Here is a 14,386-nt window from a genome sequence, read left to right as displayed (position 1 = left end):
CCCTTCCCTCTGATCATTCTGTTTTTATTTCTACTCTGACCAATTTGTCCTCCATCGCCACAGTCAACAGCTCTCTTTGTGTGTATTGTGGACCTTACCTCAGGAATATTGTATGTCGAGGTGCAGATGGATAACAGTGGGTGTTTTTTTCTATCAGAGTTGGAATGTGAAGCAAATTTTTGTACTAGCAGATCACCTAGAGTAAATATGTCAGGGTCCAGCATAATGTGTCACCGGGAAAGGTCTCCAAATTTGTTGAAATCTTTCAGTCATTCTCAGAAACAAGCTATGAAATATACGCAATAACTTTTTTACTTTATACACTGCTTGGATAAGCAATAATTGTCACAAGTCCAGGGAATGCCTACCCCCCCTTTGATGTGGCATATGACAAGATAAAAGACAGAGGAGATGGGTTCATCCTCATCTGGGAAGCTAGTTATTTTGGAAAACCAACATAGCTGAGGGCTAAAATTCAGGGGACAATTTGAACAGCCACAGAAGGTGCAGAGCAGATGCTGAGGCAAGTAGTGAGAAACACACATCCCACCCCACTGCAAAATCTGGGGTCACTGCAGCGGGTTTGTCCAGCCTGTGGGAGCATCCTACTGTCTCCCCAATCCATACCTGCATCTAGTCACCACATTACATCTTCTAGTTACATTCAGTATTCAAAGAAAACCATAATGGCCATTTACCAGAGACAACATTTTGTGTAATCTCCCCACTGAAAAGCCAGTGAAGATCATACATGTCACAGTTCACTTTCCTTCCATGCTAATCATGGGTTTTGAAGTGGCATTCACATCTTCTAATTGTAACAAGGAAGATGTTGCCAGAAACAGATGGGAAATTCGCCCTCTTGAAGTGCCTGTCCTATAACGGCATTCTCAGATGACACCTGCATTTAGCCTGCAGGCAGCAGTGACTTCCCACCAAAGAAGGGGGCAGCAGAAAGGACCTTGATGATGACGAAAAACTGTATTTGCTCCAAGCTGCCAGTCACGCCATTGCAAAATGCTGGAGCCTGAGACTGAATTTTAGGCTGGACAGAAGGAATACTGCAAAGGCAAAACAGAGCTGAATAACCTGTCACATAGATGACGTCTGTGTCTGCAGGAGAGGCAGGGGATGCAGAGAAAGACAGAAAGAAAGACAGAAAGAAAGAAAGACAGAAAGAAAGAAAGACAGAAAGAAAGACAGAAAGAAAGAAAGAAAGAAAGAAAGAAAGAAAGAAAGAAAGAAAGAAAGAAAGAAAGAAAGAAAGAAAAAAGAAAAAGAAAGAAAGAAAGAAAGAAAGAAAGAGAAAAAGAAAGAAAGAAAAAGAAAGAAAGAGAGAAAGAGAGAAAGAAAGAAAGAAAGAAAGAAAGAAAAAAGAGAAAGAAAGAAAGAAAGAAAGAAAGAAAGAAAGAAAGAAAGAAAAAGAAAGAAAGAAAGAAAGAAAGAAAGAAAGAAAGAAAGAAAGAAAGAAAGAAAGAAAGAAAGAAAGAAAGAAAGAAAGAAAGAAAGAAAGAGAGAAAGAAAGAAAGAGAGAAAGAAAGAAAGAAAGAGAGAAAGAAAGAAAGAGAGAAAGAAAGAAAGAAAGAAAGAAAGAAAGAAAGAAAGAAAGAAAGAAAGAAAGAAAGAAAGAAAAGAAAGAAAGAAAGAAAGAAAGAAAGAAAGAAAGAAAGAAAGAAAGAAAGAAAGAAAGAAAGAAAGAAAGAAAGAAAGAAAGAAAGAAAGAAAGAAAGAAAGAAAGAAAGAAAGAAAGAAAGAAAGAAAGAAAGAAAGAAAGAAAGAAAGAGAATGGGGATCCACAGCATGTCCTGTAGACACATCATTGAGAATGTGAGAGAAGTTAGGCAGGATCCATCATTGCAAATACACAGGCAAAGAACACCATGAGAACACAGCAGCCAACAAAGGGCAGCTTTAAGGAAAATAAACTGCTAACTCTTTTGTGCCTCACTTTACTGTTGACAAAAGCACTTTATCATTATACAGTATGGCTCACAGGAACAAAACTTATATATGTGGCTATTCAAGCCTACCTTTGGAGACTTAAATGTACTCCCACCCCTGTCCGGCTTCCCTTCCTGCCCAGTTGGTTTAATGGTACATAAGGGAAATGTTCTCCTAGTTTGAAAAAGTACTTCCCCCACTAGACTGAAACATTAAGAGGCAATTTTTCAAATACCTTGCACTCCACTGGAAAGCCACTGTTGACAAATGTAAGTGAAGTCTAGATCTTTGCAATTTATCAAGTGAAATATTAATACCAATGCTGGTTTTGTCATTACTGATCATCCAGATCCTGAAAAGATTGATTCTACTAGGAAAACTGCCAAGACTAAAAGTTTTTGGGGAAGATTTCTCTAATGAAGCACAGAACCTACCAAACTGTGGGAAACAGTCCCTCCCTCAGATGGCACACAAGATACTTACAGGAAGGTTCAACACATTTTCCAGTTCTGTGTAGAAGCATTAAAGTGCAAATCTGTTTAAAAGCACATTCATTTTTTTCTAGTTATTGTTATGACTGTAAACTTTCTGAGTATCAAGCTAAAGGAACCAGGCTCCAAAAGGCAGGCCAAAAATTACATGTTTTGTTGTGAAAATAATGTCCTTTTACACTCATATAGCTTTAAAATAAGGGAGAAATCCCTTTCCTTAAACCAAACATACAAATTCTTTTGGCTCTATAATTCAATAGAGGCACGTCTCTGTAAGTCCTTTTCAGACCTCCTGTTCTCTGCTGCACAAGAGGAAGAGGCTCATTTGCCACTGTTTGCTTCCACCACACAGGCAGTGATAGCAAGGAAAAGTGATCATTACACATTTTGAGACATTGAAGTGGAATAATGAATAGAAACTCATTCTCTTCACCAAATCATTTCTGCACTACTCCAAGATCCAATTTTGTACAGTCAACTATCTTTTCAAACAGTACAAACTGCAAAGTGCTCCAGGTGAAAAGCAGACAATTGTTCTGTAAATCTATTTTTTCTATTAGGCTAACTGGTAAAAACCAGTTATCTTTGTGATATGAAGCAGCCTGCAAGTGCATTCAGCTCTTGGATACAGGTAATTTCCAAAGCAATTCCTGGCAGTATGAAACAGTTTCAGAAAAATTCAACTCTGGGAACTTTATGCTGGTTCACTTAGTGCTTATTCTCACTTATTAGCAAGTAATCAGCTCATGTAAGGGTCTTTGGAAGTACCTATGTGGGTTAAAAATTCCTATTTTCTCTATATCTTTTCTCTAATTAGGACAATGAGATCTGAACAGGTGGAAATTTTTCTGTATCAGAGGCAATTGAGCTCACATCCTTTCAAACTTCTCCTTTGCTGGGTCCTTTTTGTCACTGAGCAAAGTGGCACATAATTGGTTTCCACACTCGCTTATTTGTCAGACTATCCACTTGCCATCAAGTTCCATTTCACTTTTTGAATGCACTAAGCCAAATTACAATTACAGGCCAGCACTGCACCTGGCTATGACTGATATTCTAATAATGCCAAACTCTTTTTTTAGGATGCAAGATGAGGTCATCACCTGTGCACTGAGCACAAAGTGAAGAGTAATTTCTTAAAGTGCCTTAAAGTGTGGTTCTATCCATGTGAAATGGGGTCACTAAATTACTTGTCAAAGGCTGAATGAGAATGATAATTACCCTCAATCACATATCACTGTTTTTGAAAAGATCTGCTGTTGGTTTCATACCTGAAATCTGAAAATTTTAGACAAAACATCACTGGTGAGAGTGAAAATCATGGGTTGTCAACAGCCATTAGCTGTTGCCAGTAGATGACTCACAGTCAGGTTGAGCTTTTAAGAAAATTCCAGAGGCCTTCTCCACCTTCAAAAGCACTGCCCAACATCTTGATTTTATTTTTAGACCATATTTCTTATCTTAAGAACATAGAAACTGGGGCTAGATAAGAAATGGTAGCATGTTCTGGAGAAGAAATTTGAGAGCTAGGAACTGCAGGACTGAATTTCTTCTTTCTCTGATGTTGAGCTAAAAGACCTGTCCATTCTGCATCAACTAGGCCCAAGAAAATTTTTTTCTGTGCACAAAAATATAGTAGCTGTCTGAAAATATGGTGTCGTTTAAGAAAATAAATTACACTGAAAGCTGGCAAGCAATACAAGCTGCCAAGAGTAGCAGCTTCTGAGTTGGCCTGGCCTAAACCAGAACAACAGTTCTTGGTGGACCTGGTGGAAGGGAGTTCCTCTTGCCCAGGGAAAACTGTGGTAAGAGGAAGGACCCGACATGCCTGGAGAGCACCTGGGGCAGGGGCTGCCAAGGTGCGGGCACCTCCAGGGCAGTGGTGGCCACAGCCAGACACACCTTGCAGAAGCTGCTGCCCACCAAGCACAGGGTGGGCAAGCAGTGCATCACATGCCTCAGAAGGATGCTCAGGCTCTGCCCACTCCAGAGGTGAGAGAAGGTTGATCCTAACTGGCCCTTGAGGCAGAGCAGCAGTGACTCACTGCCAAGGTGAAGTAGGCACCACCCACCCCAGAGACGACCCTATGCCTCCACCCAAACACAGCTGCTAAAGGGACAAGTAGCTGTGAAGACCTCAGTCTGTGGGGGGAAGTGCCTTGACCTTTCTCCTTGTGTGGAGGTGGGGGCAAACTTGCCTGCAAAAGGTGTACTCAGGTGGGTGACTTGCAGCACGTGGCTGAGCTGCAGGAAGACTGGCTGCATAGTATCAGGAAGGCAGAAATGGAGCTAGATAGCTGGATCCAAGTGCAGTCTGCTCTGAAATCACAGCCTATGGCCCAGCAGTCCCAAACTCCCATACCAGCACACCCAGAGAGAGCCAGCAACATTGGGGAACGGCAAATTGTGAGGGCAAGAACTACCAGGAGGAAGAAACTCCCTCAAAGCCTGACATGACCCTGAAGAACTGATTCATAGCTCTGCAGACTGAGGAGAAAAATGAGGATAAAAAAGAGCCTGCATCTGCTAAGTCCTCAGACCTGACCAGTGCCCTGTTATATAACAAGTACAGGAACCAAGAATAAAACAGCAGATAATATATATACATATATATATATATATATATATATAAATAGTAGTGGGTGACTCTCTTCTTAGAGGCACAGACACACCTATTTGCAGTCCCAGCCCACAATATAGAGAGGTGTGCTGCTTACCAGGGCCTGCATCAAGGATGTAACAGAGATGTTGCCAGACCTTGTCCATCCCACTGACTACCAGCTGCTGCTGCCGTCTCATGTGGGCAGCAGTGACACAGCTGTGAGCAATCTGAACATCAAGAGGGATTACAAGGTACTGGGAGCAGCAGTGAAGGACTTGGGAAGAAGGACTGCCTTTTCATCAATCTTCCTAGTTAAAGGGAAGGGGATTAAAAGGGTTGATCAAATTGGGAAAATCAATAAATGGTTAAGGGAGTCATGTCATGGACAGGATTTTGGCTACATAAGCCAAGGGACTTACTTTGCAAAATCTGATGTTTTGGGGTACATTATTCAGAGAAGGAGAACACCTTTAGCCGTGAGTCTAGTGAGGAAGGCTTCAAACTAGGGTTGCTGGGGGAAGGGATCCTCAAAACATCCCAAATCAAAGCCAATGACACTAACAGACACCCTGGGCCTGGCGACCGCAGGCTTGGGAGAAAGCATCTGAAGTTCAGGATGTGGGAACTCCAGTTGGTAAATCAGCTTCAGTAGAGGCCCAACACTAACACATGGAGCATGGTGAACAAGCAAGAAGAGCTACAGATGTGTGCGTGTCTGGAGGGCTGTGATGAACATCACTGTGACATGGTGAGATGGCTCTCATGACTGGAGTGTAGAAATAGACTGATGCAAGATAATCAGTAAAGACAGGCAGGGGATAAGGGGAAGGGGTGTTGCCCTCTACAGCAATGACCAATTGGAGTCTATGGAACTCCACCTGGGTTTCGATGAAGAGCTGACAGAGAGCACCACCCTGGTATCTTATAAAACAGTTGTCTGAGCAGACAGGGATCAGTCTAGGAAAGCTAAAACACAGAGTTAGATTTGGCTAAGGACACCAAGGGAAACAAGAAGAAGTTCTTCAGGTATATCAGTGACAAAATAAAGGCTAAGGGAGATGTGGGGCTTCTCCAGAAGGAAAATGGGGTCCTGGTCACAAGGAATACAGAGAAGGTCAAGGTGCTCAATGACTTTGTATCAGCCTTCACTGGCAAGGGCTCTAGCCACCCAAGTTCCAGAAGGCACAGGCAGAGACTGGGAGAAGGAAGATCCACCCACTATAAATGAAGACTAGGTTCAAAACTCTCTAAAGAACCTGCAGATGCTCAGGTCCTTGGGGCCTGATGAGATCCATCTGCAGGTCCCGAGGGAACTGATGGATGAAGTTGCCATGCCACTGGCCATCATATTTTAAAGGCCATGGTAGTCTGGCAATGTTCCCACTCACTCTAAAAGGGGAAACATAACCCCATCTAAAAAAAGGGAGATAAGGAAGACCCAGGGAACTACAGGCCAGTCAGTCTCACTTCTTTGCCTGGCAAGATCATAGATCAGATCCTCCTTAAGGCAGAGTTACAGCATCAGTGGATAATGGAAGAGCAACTGATGTCATCTACCTGGACTGCATTTGGACTGCAGCATTTGTGCAAAGCATTTGATGCTGTCCTGCATGACATCCTGGTCACTAAGTACAAAAAACAAGAAGATGAGGGATGGACCACTCACTGCATAAGGAATTGGCTGGATGGTCACACTCAGAGAGTTGTGGTCCCAACCCATTCTATGATTCAGTAACACCAAAATATCTCCCGTAGTTAAGTTTTGGGACATGGTATGGGGATGGGCAGAAAGAGCAAACTCCTACACATCCTACAGAAAACTGGAGACAATTAAACACTACTGGAGTACTGACCTTCACTAGTGCCAGCACCCCTTCCTGAAATATAACCCACTTCTGTGCTACATCTTGAACAGTGCATCTCCACACTGTCCTTGACTTCCACGGTGTCAGCAAATTGGAGTTTCATTAGGTTTAGACATAAAATTTAATAAAAGTAACAACATGATACTGTTTCTGTCCAGGAGAAGGAGTTCCACAGTTATAAAATACAGCCTTTTCTGCTGCTTTTATTGACACTAAAGTTAAAGCAGTTTTAAAATGCATGCTAACAAGACCTATCTACATTGCTATTTGCTGAAACTACATTTTGCTTTGCGTTATTTAGGACTTCTGCTAATGCTTAGGTAGTTGACTGTGGCAACACGTTACTACCAGCAGCCACCAGAATAATCCACATAACCTTCCTGCTCATCAAAGTATAGTAAGAGTCCTGAAGTGAATAATAGCATGACTCAGCTAAGCAGGCTCAGGCAAAAGAAGAGGCTCTCAAAGGCAGAATCAGAAAGAATATATGTGACTAGTTTGCATCTGGCATGCCCTTGCAAGCACATATACTCAACCTTTAGATGGTCATAAACTCACACTATGTCCATCTACTCCTTCTACTGTGTCAAAGATATAAGCAACTGACTCTGCATATTTGTGTTCAAGGTCTAATAAGATACTTTGGGGGCTAAAATATCCTGCATACCCCTCACAACACGCTTCTGTGCATCACTTATCCCAGAAGTCATTACTAATGGCTCAGGAACACTAAAAAACAACAGGAATAATAATTATCAACAAACCATCTGATTTTAGCTTTGTGGTTGGAGTTGTGTAATTACAAGGACGTATCTGCTTAGTCAAGTGTTACAAGACAGCTCACATAAAGAGGACTGTTTATAGAGATGACTTTGTGATGTGATGCCTTAATAACCATGGCTCCTTCCATGAAAAATGACACTGACTGCTTGGAAGACTTCTCAGTTGACCTTGCTAGCATTACTTCCTCTTTGCTCTTCTGGGAACAAGAGACCAGTCTGTTTGGGGACATAGTAATAACACGCCATCAAGCCAAAAGAAGGACAGTAAGTGCATGTCGTATCATTCAGCATCACCTCTGCTAATTCTGAGGTGACACTGAATCTTTTCTCTATCTCCTTTTGGGAGGGGCATTATTTTTCACTAGTTAATTACCTTGTTCTGAAAAAGTAATTACACAAGATTTCTTTTCCTAGGAGACTCCCATATTTGCTGCAGATTCCAAGTTCTTCTGCATGACTAAAAGGTAAGTTTTTCTGCTTCAGCAAGAACAGATACTCTTTTTTTTTCCCTGTTATCAAGCTAGGATCTGACTTTCTTATCAGAACAATCTTTTGTAGCTTAACTCTTGCATTGCTATTTTATCTTTCACTCCCTTTGGAAGACAGCTCATCAATCATGCAGCTTAGCACACCTTTCTCTAAAACGCCATAAGCTTTACTTTCAATATTCCACATTCCTAAGTTCAACAACTCTGATACTGAATCATGTTTATACAATTCTATTAGAATGGATAAGAGAGCCCAGCCGAATAGAAAGTAATGCAATTAAAGAAATGCTATTTTATATTATCGGTTTCTTAAAATGCTGTATGCTGAATACAGCGAATTGAATTAAAAGGCATAAATAGAACACAAGGAAACAATTCAAAACTGTCTGAATAAGCTTCTCAGAGAAAACATTTTAGTGTCCCTTTGCTTGGTGGAACTGTTCAAAGTACTGTCAAATTCTTCTACAAATCTAGCGTGGGCTTATTAAAATGATGGTCTTTGTAGCTGCCAATGCTTTTAATGAGGGAAAGCTCAAGGCAAGGTGATCCTATGCTTTGTCAGCAGTTCAACTATGCAGAGCAATAGTATTTCCTGCCTCGTCCCACCTTCTAACTGACCCTACTTTTCTTATACCTCCATCCTTGCCAGCTTCCAAGAAAAAAAAAAATAGTCATCTCAATCACTATGACACTCAGCTACAAGGGGCCTACTATGGGGTTAATTCTGTTTTGCTGAAGAAAATACCAGAATAAGATCACCCCCAAGCAACGTTATACCCAAGCCCATCCTGCTGAACCATACTTCTCTTCAGACAGTACATGTCCTTTAGCCCAGTGCAGCACATGGAGCCACAGAACCACACTGTAGACTTTAGGTGTGTGACTCAGAAAACTGAGCCTTGCCAGGCTTGGGTGTTTAGAGGATAAATAATTTCACATCTTGTGACAGGTATCATTAATCTGTTTAACCGATTTGCACCCACTATTACTTGTTTAAGCTTGTACTCTGTTCCTTGTTGACATAGGAGTTTACAAAAGCTTACTGACACTGTCCAAGCAATTTGGTTCCTATTCAAGAGCATGCTGCTTCAAAGTTGTAGGAATCAGAACAGAGAGCTGGAGAACTTCCCACCCCCAGCAGACAAATGTCACTGTCCCCTGTCAGCATGAACTTGTAACAATCTCTAAATAACAGACAGAAGTGGGTTCCTTGGAGGTCTCTCACAGGAGTAAGTCATTAAAAAAGTTTATATATATAAATATATATATATATACATATTAAAAAAAAAAAAAATATATATATATAAAAAGTTTAACCCCAAGAAGTAACAAAACAAAATGAGGACGTTTGAAAATCATGATGAAGCCACACCACTTTTATGGAATGTTTCGTTTGGGTGATCAAGAATTCAACGTGGCTTGCTCTTGTTTTCCTGTGAAAAATCACTGTTTTGTCTTTCCTCATTTGTTACAGATTCTCATATAAAGCAAATACGATACAGTGCAAGATTATTTTCTTTCCCATCTAGAATAAGTTAAATAATGCATATATTAGAGTCTAAGGAAATAACATATGTTTATATATTTTACATAACAGCTTTACAGTACAAAATTATCAGTGTCACTGCATGTACAAAAGGTCAGTCACACTGACTTAAATGTCGTTCCCCTAAAATGTGTGTTCTTCTTGCTGGAAAACCTATTTAAAATGCCTAACTGAGCACAACAAACACACAATCTGGGCAATTTCCACCGAAATGGCTGTGCACAGATTTTAGCCATTCAAGTATTTCATCAGGCCTTTTTGTTGTGGCTTTGAATCTAAGAGCCACAGCTGCGTATTTGTTTTCTTTGTTGGTTTTTTTTCTGGAGTGTGACTGTGAAAGAATCCCAGTCAGTTCCTTTCAGCTGCATTTCTTCTCACAACCTCATCTATATTCCCCTGTATGCATGCATTCACACATCGATTTACAGACAAGGCTAGAGCATTCCAAAGGTCAGAGTTTCTGCAAGAGAGGTTTCCAAAGAGGGAGAACTCCACAGGATGACCTACAGGAACCTTTCACATTGCAAATCACCTCCCAAAAGCTATGTGACCTACAGGACTCAGAAGCAAAGACACAGGTGTCTAGATCTGAGACAGACTGGCAAGGCAGTTAAGCCATGAAATCTCCTCTGCAGCACTGCAAAATCCTGTAGAAAACAGGATAAGGTCTCTAACCCGTGCTGGATTTGCTAATACTCTCTGTGCAGGATGAGAGGTGTGAGATCACTCTCTGCCCCAGCCTCACTTCAGAGCCAGCTCGCTAAAGGATGCTGTCAGTGAAGCCTTGGCCTGGCAGCACGGAAGTTGTCAATTTCAGCAGAAATGACAGGCATTCATGAAACAGATCTCACAACTGTGGTCTGGTATGCAACTGCAAACTATGATGCTTAAGCATCATAGCCCATAAATCACCACCATTTGTCCATGCTGAGGTATGTGCTACTCTTACTGCCATTTTGGAGGCAATGAGAGGAGCTTTGTGCAGCTTGCTGATTTATGTAGCAGTGGGGGGGGTAGGGGAGAGGCAACAAGTTCGTGACTGGCATGGCAGAGTGTTGCTTCAGTTACTCCCATAGCCCCCCAGGTGCCCTTGCAGAACAGGTATGATGTCCTGCAAGTGCAGCAAGCCAATGAGAAAGATGAACCATCTGTCTTGGAAGTATTCCCAAGATTAATGAAGCCCAAGCCTAGCATAACAAACATCTTCTATTAAAAAAAAAAAAAAGAGAATAATCATTGTTACAGGTGACTCTCTTCTGACAGGAACAGAAGGCCCAATATGCAGACCTGACTCACTTCAAAGGGAAGTCTGCTGTCTCCCTGGGGCCTAGGTTAAGGATGTGGTAAGAAGGCTTCCTACCCTGGTACGCACACAGATTATTACCCAATATTAACCTTCCATACAGGTAATGACAACCTTGAAAAAAGAAAGTGGAAGGCTATCAAAAGAGACTTCAGGGCCTTGGGCCAGCTGGTCAAGGGAGTGGGAGCACAGGGAGTGTTCTCCCAATTGCAGGGACCAAGCCAGAAAGACTGAGGAGGACTCACCAGATCAGTTCTTGGGTTCAAGCCTGGTGCCTCCACAAGGATTTTGGATTTTCTGACCATGAGTTCACCTCACATGACTGTCTGGTAGCAGATGGGATGCACCTTTCTCAAATGGGGAGAAGGTTTACACTGCAGGGGTTGGCTGGGCTCTAATTGAACTTTAAACTAGATTCAAAGCAGGGAAGAGATAAAACCAAGCTTGCTGGAAACAAACCTGGGATGTTTGTGAGGTAGTGTGCCAGCTCCACTGCTGCTTCAGTGGAGGTAGGGGATAATGAGCCATGTGTTGGGGAAGATGCCAGAGCTATCAAGGAGTTAGGACTCACAGGAGAACCTGGGAATGATCAAGTAGATGTGAAAGAGAAGGGGGACAATGATATTACGAGGCCTTCATGTGATAAGCTAAGGGACGACACACCAGAGTGGGAGGGATGGGGGCCTGGTAAGGGCCTTCAGCCTGTTGCCATGCAGCGTGTTTGGGACACAGCAACACAGTTGCTAAGTTTCACAGAGACGAGCCAGGGGCTCCTGTGGTAGTAAGAGCCAACAAGGAAACACCACCATACACAGCGCTCACTGATGGATTGGTGGCCATGGAGGTGGCCATGAGTGGTCAGACAGCAGCAATGAAAACTAATGGATTAACTCCCTCTCTGAAGTGCTTACATACAATGCACAGAGAATGGGGAATAAGCAGGAGGAGATGGAGATCTGTGTTAGGCTGCATGACTATGATGCAATTGGAATCACTGAAACATGGTGGGATAGCCCCCATGACTGGAGTGCTGTCATGGATGGCTATGTACTGTTCAGGAAAGGTAGACCAACAAGGCAAGAAGGTGGTGTTGCTCTCTACATGTGAGAGCAACTGGAATGTGTCAAGTTGCACCTGGTGGGGAGGTAGAACAGGTAGGAAGCTTGTAGGTAAGAATTAAGGGATGCAGAAAGGCAGGCAAAACCAGTATGGGGGTCTACTATAGACCACCAAATCAAGCAAGAGATGCTGATAAGGCCTTCTGCAGTTAACCAGAGGCAGCGTCTAGTACACACTCCTTGGTACTCATGGGTGACTTCAATTACCCTGATATTTGCTGGCAAACCCACACAGCCAGGCACATCCAGTCCAAAAGGCTCTTGCAGTGTGCTGATAATAACTTCTTCATGCAGGTAGTAGAGGAGCCAACAAGGAGAGGTGCACTGCTAGACCTTGTATTAACTAATAGAGAAGGACCAGTTGGAGACATTAATGTTGAGAACAGCCTTGGTGACCGTGATCATGACATGTTGGAGTTTAGTATTACACAGGATAGAAGTAGGGCAGTAAGTAGGATTACAACCCTGGACTTCCACAGGGCTGACTTTGTCCTCTTCAGAGATATACTTGCAGGAATCCCATGGCTAAGACTCTGGAGGGTAAAGGAGCCCAAGAAAGTTGGATGATTTTTAAATGCCACTTCCTCTGAGCCCGAAATAGGTGTATTCCCTTGAGTAAAAAATGGGGTAGACGCGCCAGGAGACCTTCATGGATGACCAAGGAGCTTCTGAAGGAAACCTCAGGGAAGAGGTTCATGGAAGGGACTCATCACTTTGGAGAACTTTAGAGTAGTTGCCAGGGCATGTAGGAAGGCAATAAGGAAGGCCAAATCCCTCTTGGAACTAAAACTAGCAAAGGAAGTAAAAAAGAACAAGAAGAGTTTCTCCAAATATATCAGTAGGAAAAGGAAGAATAGGGAAGGTGTGGCCCCACTGCTGAATGAGGAGGCAGCCCTGACAACTGAGGATGCAGAGAAGGCAGAGTTTCTGACTGCCTTCTTTGCTTCAGTCTTTACTCCTAAGACTGAACTCCCCTGTGAACTCCAGAACCTGGATGAAGGAGAAGACTGAAGGAGGGAGGACTTTCCACTAGACAATAAAAACTGGGTTAGGGATCAGTCACATGAACTGAATATTCCTAAGTCCATGGGGCCTGATGAGATGCACCCAAGAGTGTTGAGAGAGTTGCCTGATGTTGCTCTACTACTCTCCATCATTTTTGCAAAATCCTGCCTGAGGTGCCTGAGGACTGGAGGAAAGCCAAAGTCACTCCAGTTTTCAAAAACGGCAAGAAAGAGGTTCCAGGTAACTACAGACCAGTGAGCCTCACCTCCATCCCATAGAAAAATGAGAGCAGCTCGTTCTGGAGGTCATCTCTAAGCACTTGGAAGAGAAGAAGATAATAAGGAGCAATCAGCATGGATTTCCCAAGGAGAAATCATGCTTGACTAATCTGATAGCCTTCTATGATGTCATAACTGAATTGGTAGATGCAGGGAGACCAGTGGATGTAGTCTTCCTTGACCTTAGTAAGGCTTTTGACACTGTCTCCCATGACATTTCAGCAAGCAAGCTCAGGGAACTGTGGAATGGAAGATCAGACAGTGAGATGGATTATGAACAGGTTACAAAATAGATTCCAAAGAGTGGTGGTCAATGGTGCCAAGTCCAGCTGGAGAGCTGTAACTAGTGGAGTACCCCAGGAATCAGTGCTGGGTCTGGTCCTATTCAACATCTTCATCAATGACATTGATGAGGGGACAGAGTGACAGAGTGTCTGCTCAGCAAGTTTGCTGACAATACCAAACTGGGAGGCTTGGCTGAGACACCTGAAGGCTGTGCAGGCATTCAGTGAGACCTAGACAGACTGGAGAGATGGGCAGAGAGGAACCTAATGAGGTTCAACAAGGGTAAGTGCAGAGTCCTGCATCTGGGAAAGAATAATAAACTGCACCAGTACAGGTTAGGAGGTGATCTGCTGGAGAATAGCCCTGTGGAGAAGGACCTGGGAGTCCTGCTGGATAACAAGTTATGCCAGGGACAGCAATGTGGCCTTGTGGCCAAAAAGGCCAATGGGATCCTGGAACGCATTAAGAGGAGTGTGTCTAGCAGATCAAGGGAGGTTCTCCTCCCTCTCTACTCTGCCCTGGTGAGACCTTACCTGGAATATTGTGTTCAGTTTTGGGCTCTGCAGTTCAAGAGGGACAGGGATCTACTCAAGAGAGTCCAACAGAGGGCTACTAGGATGATTAAGGGACTGGAGCATGTGCCCTATGAGGAGAGGCTGAGAGCCCTGGGGCTTTTTAGTCT

The 14,386-nt window shown here is 43.0% G+C and overlaps 1 protein-coding gene across 2 annotated transcripts in view; it reads right to left on the bottom strand.

The window, feature by feature from the left end:
- The window catches only part of NTRK2 (neurotrophic receptor tyrosine kinase 2), a 223,857-nt gene that overhangs the window by 83,381 nt on the left and 126,090 nt on the right, over window positions 1-14,386 (bottom strand). The window lies entirely within an intron of this gene.

Source organism: Indicator indicator, chromosome Z (assembly GCF_027791375.1).
Source record: "Indicator indicator isolate 239-I01 chromosome Z, UM_Iind_1.1, whole genome shotgun sequence".
NCBI classification, from domain to species: domain Eukaryota; kingdom Metazoa; phylum Chordata; class Aves; order Piciformes; family Indicatoridae; genus Indicator; species Indicator indicator.
Note: the sequence above shows the minus strand (reverse complement) of the source record. Positions and strands in the feature narration are given on the sequence as shown.